The following is a 6,311-nucleotide window of genomic DNA, read 5'->3' on the forward strand; positions in this document are numbered from 1 at the left end:
CCTCAGGTCCTGGACCGTGCCCTGCCCCACTTTTTTTAATTTAACTTTTTTTAGACCCCTGGATATCCAGGGGTCTAATTTCTAATTTCTCCCCGTGCTGCAAATTTGCATTTTTTCATTCCTGCACATGCCTCTTGCCCCATCTCAAAGGGGCTTGAGATGGGGCAAGAGGCACATGCGTGCTCATCTGGTCACGTCCTATGTGGTTATGGTGGGTGGGTGGGAGTGTGTGTGGGAGGGTGTGGGTGTGTTTGGGGGTATGGTGGGGGATGGGAGTGTCTCAGGGGCTGTGGGAGGATATGGGTGTGTGTTGGGAGTATGGTGGGGGTGGCATATGGGGGAGGGTGTGTGTGCATGTGTGTGTGGAGGGGGTGGGGTCCTCAGAGTCCCTGGAATGTGCCACTCCCAGGAGCTGCATGTGGCAGCAGTGAGTGGAGCCAGCCCTTCCCAGCCCCAGAGTGTGCAGCTCCCACGCTCCCATCCCAGTCCCTGGTCGCAGATGGTGGCAGGGTGTGGGGCCAGCCCCACAATGTGCAGGTCCTGCACTTCCACCCCTGTCCATGGCTGCACATGGTGGTATGGTGCAGGACCAGCCCCACCCAGCCCCATAACATACAGCTCCTGCTTGAGTCCCTGGCCACAAATGCAGGCAATGTGTGGGGCCAGGCCAGCCCAGCCCTGTAGCATTCCCACCTGAGTACCCAGGCTCACATGGTGGCAGGGTGTGGCACTTGGGCCCATAGCCACATCTCCTGCACTTCCACCTCAGTCCCTGGCTGCACGTGGTAGCAGTGTGTGGGGCCAACCCAACCTAACCCCATAGCAGCAGCTTCCACGCTCCTGCAGCATGCAGGGCCAGCCCAGCCCAGCCCCACAGTGCATGGCTTCTTGCATTCCCAGCCCCCTTTCCCACAGTGGGAATTCCCAGCCCCTGCCTGATGGGGCAATACCTGAATTCCTGCTTTTGCAGGCAAGGAGGCTGGGAACAGCCATGGGAGCCAGGCACAAGCTGTGCCAGGCAGAGGCTTCTGGTCTTTAGTGACCATTGGCTCAGGGCTGGGGTGGGTCAGGCCAGGCTGGGTGGTGTTGCTTAGTAACTAGAGCCACACCTCCTGCAGAGGGGTAGCCCAGGGCCAGGGCTCACAGAGGCCTTATGGAAGGGCCCTGCGGGTTGGCCGGAATTGCCTGGTGGGCCAGATGTGGCGCCTGGAACATATTTTGCCTGCCTCTGACTGCTAGGCTCTTCCCATGATAAACACAAATTTTGTGTAAGTTTCACTTTAAATGAAGGCGGGAGGTGCAGGGAGGATTTGTAGAGAATATACTACCTTGGGAAGGATATTAATTTTTTTTTTCAAACTGACTTGGCCAAACATAGATAATCAACATTAAGCATAACCCTCAGATAAACTACCTTTGTGATTTTGGTACATGAAATTGCTACTCTTTTTGACCTCAGCATCTAACCGAATCTGGGGGTCTTGTAGGAGACATCAGGTGTGGGGCTGATAGAATCCTATTGATTCACCAAGCAAATACAAGGATCTGTTTTTCTGAACACATCAGGGATCAGATACACTGAACAGTTTCCCTGCTTGCAGCCCCCAACTCTTCCAGCCAGCACCCAGCCCAAATGCTGTCAGAGTCACAAACAGCCCTGCTGTGCAGGCTGCACTGGAACTTCATTCTCTCCTGCCTCCACTGGCTTTACTGAAACTTGCATTAAATATTCATTGGACAAACGGTTGCCTGGCCAATTTCTGAATGGTGGGGGGGAGGAGGGGAGCTACACATTGCATGGGCAACAGACCATTGGCTGCACATGGTCCCCCTGCTGTACCCACAGCATGCGCAGCCTGGCTCTCCCCATCTCACATGCTGTATGGGTGCAGAAGGCAACCCAGCGCCCATGCCCCCCCACTTCTCTGCACCTCCACTGCATGCACCATGTGGAAAAAGCAAACAGACTAGTCCCTCCTCCTGCCACTACATATACAGCCCAGCCCTCCTCTCCAGGGTCCCTTCTGCTGCCCTGCTCCACCTCCAAGGGCAGGGGAAGCCCAGAGACCTCAGCTGCCACAGAAGCAGCTGCAACAAGGGGAGCAGCAGCTGGGCTGCATGTTAACATTTAGTGGGTTGCATGCAGCCTACAGGCTGCCAGTGGGACAACCCTAGGATAAATAAAGGAAGCACTGGGCCCAGTCCCTTCGAGGGAAGCAGCAGCAATTTCATTGAGCCACCCTCCCTCTAGTTAGCTCATGTCCTCCTGGTCCCATACCATATGTCTTCTCCTCAATGCCCCATGGGTCAGCTTGAGGAACAGCCTAGGTATTAATGCTGTGCAAAGCTTCAGTTGCTGATTCAATTCGGCCCAATTCAGTGGCCAAATCTCCAAATCCTAATCGAATCTGAAGACCCTTTAATCTCTCCAAATCAAATTGGGACCCTCTGAATTGATTTAGATATTTTCAGAGATTCGATGATTTGAACATAGATACAGCTTTATATGGTTTTTTTTACATACCTCAAGGTACCAGTTGGCTTGCGAATGCTGAGATGGTGGGGAGGATAGAGAGTCCCATAGGAGTGTGGGGGCAGGGAGGTCCCCAGCACACTCAGCAGTGGACCCAGAAGTGGATCAGAAGCACTTCTAGTCCACTTCTGGGTCCACTGCAGAGCGCGCAGCTCCCCCCCTCCCACCTCCCCCCTGGCTTGGCGACTGGTGCCTCCTGTGTCTGGGGGGGCATCCAGGGTCCCCCCCATGGCCGATCATCTGGTCCACTTCCAGTCCACTTCCAGGTTCACTGAGGCGCCTGTGGGACACTCCATCCATCCCACAATCACGGTGTTCATGAGCTGCACCTGGTACCTCGAGGTATGTCGAAAAAACATTTAAAGCTGTGTCTATGGCTGAATCGCTGATTCTCTGAATCAGCATTGAATCTTCAGATTTGGATTTGGCTGAATTGAAGCGGGACAGTGATCCGAATCAACAAATCGAATCACTGTCCCCCAAATCGGGCTGAATCCGAATCAAATACAGCCCATGTCACACACCCCTACTAGGTATTATCTAGGGCCCTGTCACCTGCTGGTTACAGCATGCAGGAAGTGAGACGTGCAGGTTGAAGCGCCTGTAAGAGGGGCCCAGAAGTTGAGTTCCCCCCTTCCTTGGATAAATGTCTGACCAATTTGGCTGATGGGCTTAAAGGTGGGAGGGTATGCTCCCTCCATCTGTCTGCATCTATCTGGGTGATCTTATTGCACCAGGGCTGGAAATAGATACTAAAAGATGCCCAAGTGCCAAGCTTGCACTTACACAGCAGCTACATAAATGCTATGTAGGTGCATAAAGATGAAGTAGGATTTGGCCATAAGTGGTTCCATTGCTAAAGACAGATCATTACAGAATCTATCCAAATGCTGCCTCTGCCCTTTCCCCATAACCTGTCTGATGAAAAGCTGCTTTTTTTCATTTCCTCAGTGCAAAAAATTATGCTCAAATTTCCAAGCATTCTGACTTGTGATTCTTCACAGGCTTGGGCATAAGAGGTTAGTATGACTTATCAGTGACAGGGTTAGTGCAGTTAACTCAAGCTAACCCGCCGTGAGCTCCCTGACTCCATTGAGAATAATCCACTGTGAAATAGAAGTCAAGCTGTGCAGAGCAGCAATGGTAAGCAGCCAACTAGCTGTACTATCTTGGATTGCTGCCTGTACCAACTTATAGGCCAATCATCCAGGGTTAAGGCATCAGGCATCACCGTACTACAGTTATAGGTGTGTGTAAATCAGACTCACTTTAACACTGTAGTGAAGACAAGCCCTCAGAGACAGTTAGCTTGCCAAGAATTTTACCAGGATTTTGCTGTCTAGATTAATTAAGCAGTGCAGGCAGTTCTGATCCCCAGTCTGTCTGGATATTTGTTTTTTTCATGAGTGCAGTTACACTGGCTTCCAAGCAGAAGTTGGCAACTTTCCCTGTCCAAGAGAGGGGTGGTGCATGAGGCGAGTTTGCGGTACTACAAGTTCCTTTAAAGATTTATAGCATTTGCCAGTAAAGCAGCCTGCGGCTCTCATATTTGAAGCTCCCTTCTGTTTTATACATTGTCTTTACCTCAAGCTGTACTTCTCCATTTTCAGAATCCAGCTGGCTTTAATTCTCCAAACAAACTTTGTCTGTGTTGCAGTAGGAGCTCCCGAAGGGAAACTGCTTTTTATAGAACCTGAACAATGAATTTGTTTCTTTCCTTTTGTAGAAGGCTTACCTTTTTGGGGCTTGGCTTGAGTCCCAGGATCGAGGGTTTGCTGTTTGATTGGTGGAGCGCACTCACCAATCTGGAGGCAGCACAAGGGAAGCAATACCATACCCTTTTCTGAAGGGAGGGGGCAAGGAGCAGCTGGACCTGAATCGGAACTGCACCAGTCAGGTTTGGAGAACTTCGGAGGTGGAGCTCCTGAAGAGCGTAAAAGGAGAGCATGCTCAGTATGCTGGGGAGAGATGATGAGGAGAGAGGAGCTCCAGAGACAGCTGTCCTTGAGATCCTGCTTGAGCTTCAGCAGTGCCTGAATCAGGGCAGGGGGATCAGGCTCAAGGAGTTGCTCCAGGAGGCTTGAGCCTGCGAACCGGGCAAGCAGCTTGGCAGTTGGTGTGCAGATCAGCACACAGAGAGTTGGCCCTGGGAGCAGCTCAAGGCTGCTTGGGCCCTACACAGCATGCAGATTGGCACATGGAGGATCCACCCTAGGAGCAGCTTGCGGCTGCTTGGGCCTTATCCAGTGCACGGGTCAGGGCACAGAGGACCCGTCTGGGAGCAGCTTGTGGCTGCTCAAGGTAGCCCCAGTCCTAGGCCAAGCGACCAGAGCCCTGCAGTGTGGCTCTGCCTTTAACTAAAAAAAGCCTCAGTGCTCAGAGCAGGGCCCTGGAAAGGGAGGACCCCTGGTGTGAGACCAGGGAACCAGAGCCTGTAAGGGTTTGGCTCCCATGAGAGAGAGAGAGAGGGCACAGGTCATTGAGGAGAGCCGAAAGTGCCGCTGGAGAGAGGCTGTCATGGGATTGGCCTCTAGGGGATGAGCTTTGGCTGCTTCAGAGAAGAAGCGTGAGTTGCTAGGTCCCACTGTTCCATGTTTGTATGGCATCTGGTACAAAGTGGCAATCTCTGCTCCAAGCTTACAGCCTAAACCAAGAGACAACAGGTGAGTGTGCATACAGACAGGTGAGCACAATGGGACAAGATGTGCAGCTTGATAGATAGTGGCTTCAATGTCCCTTCTGCCCAAACATTGCTAAATTTTCTGTGAGCAACACAACAAGTGTGTTTGGATGTGCTGGGGAGCAAGGAGCTGTGAAGGGAAGTGAAAAAGTGCTATAATTGTAACTAAGAGCCAGGGAAATGATTTTTCTGTAGCAGTCTTCTGACATTGGCTTGAGTGCAGTTCCTTCTATCCCTCCACCTTTTCACTGACAATCCTGGGGAAGGATGGCTTTCCTCTTTCCCTCCCACGAGGCAGCCTGTATAAAGGATTGTTGGCCATTTAAGATTATGTAGCCAGATGACTGCAGGCCAGGTGGTGAATGTCATGTCTTACAGCTGAACCCAGGTTCTGCTAGACTCTCTTTTTTTAAGCTTCATGACTCATTAATAGAACCAGTAATATTGGATCAATTCACTGTGCAACCCTGGCTGGGGAGGGGGTGGGGCAGCTCGCACTGCTGCATGCCCCAGCCCCAGGAGCTGCTAATGTGGTGGCTTGTCCAGCGACTCTCGCCACTGCTCCTGCCACCTGTCTAGGAGGGCATGGGGTGGGGGCATGTGCCCCAGGACCTGCACGGTGCGGGCAGGGCTGGAGCTGTGCTGGGTGAAATGCAGAAGGCGCTGAGAGTGGGGGCTACGTCCTCCTGCTGCTCACCCAGCCAGTGTGGGGCTGGCATGAGACTGAGCCCCTGTGCTGCCTCTGGACAAGTGGTGCGCAGTGGTAGGAGCTGGCCTCCCCACACCTCATGGATGAGTGGCAGCAGGGCATGGGGGGAAGGGCAGCATGTGCCACCTGAAACTCACTGCAGCCCCCCATAACCCCTGCTCCACCCTAATCCGGAGGCACATGTATTGTCTGGCTCACTGCTTGGCTGGCTTTTGCTAACTCCACCATCTTGATGCCCTGCCCTTGGTTTTTTTTTCAGGTTTTTGATACTGAGCTAAATATGGTTGCCTGTCTTGAGGTTCTATAAGGAAGCATATGCAAGACAGATGGATGGTACATTTACAAGATAATTGTGTTGGCGAGAAGCCCCCACAGACACCACGGGTGCT

Source organism: Alligator mississippiensis, chromosome 13, assembly GCF_030867095.1.
Source record: "Alligator mississippiensis isolate rAllMis1 chromosome 13, rAllMis1, whole genome shotgun sequence".
Taxonomy (NCBI): domain Eukaryota; kingdom Metazoa; phylum Chordata; order Crocodylia; family Alligatoridae; genus Alligator; species Alligator mississippiensis.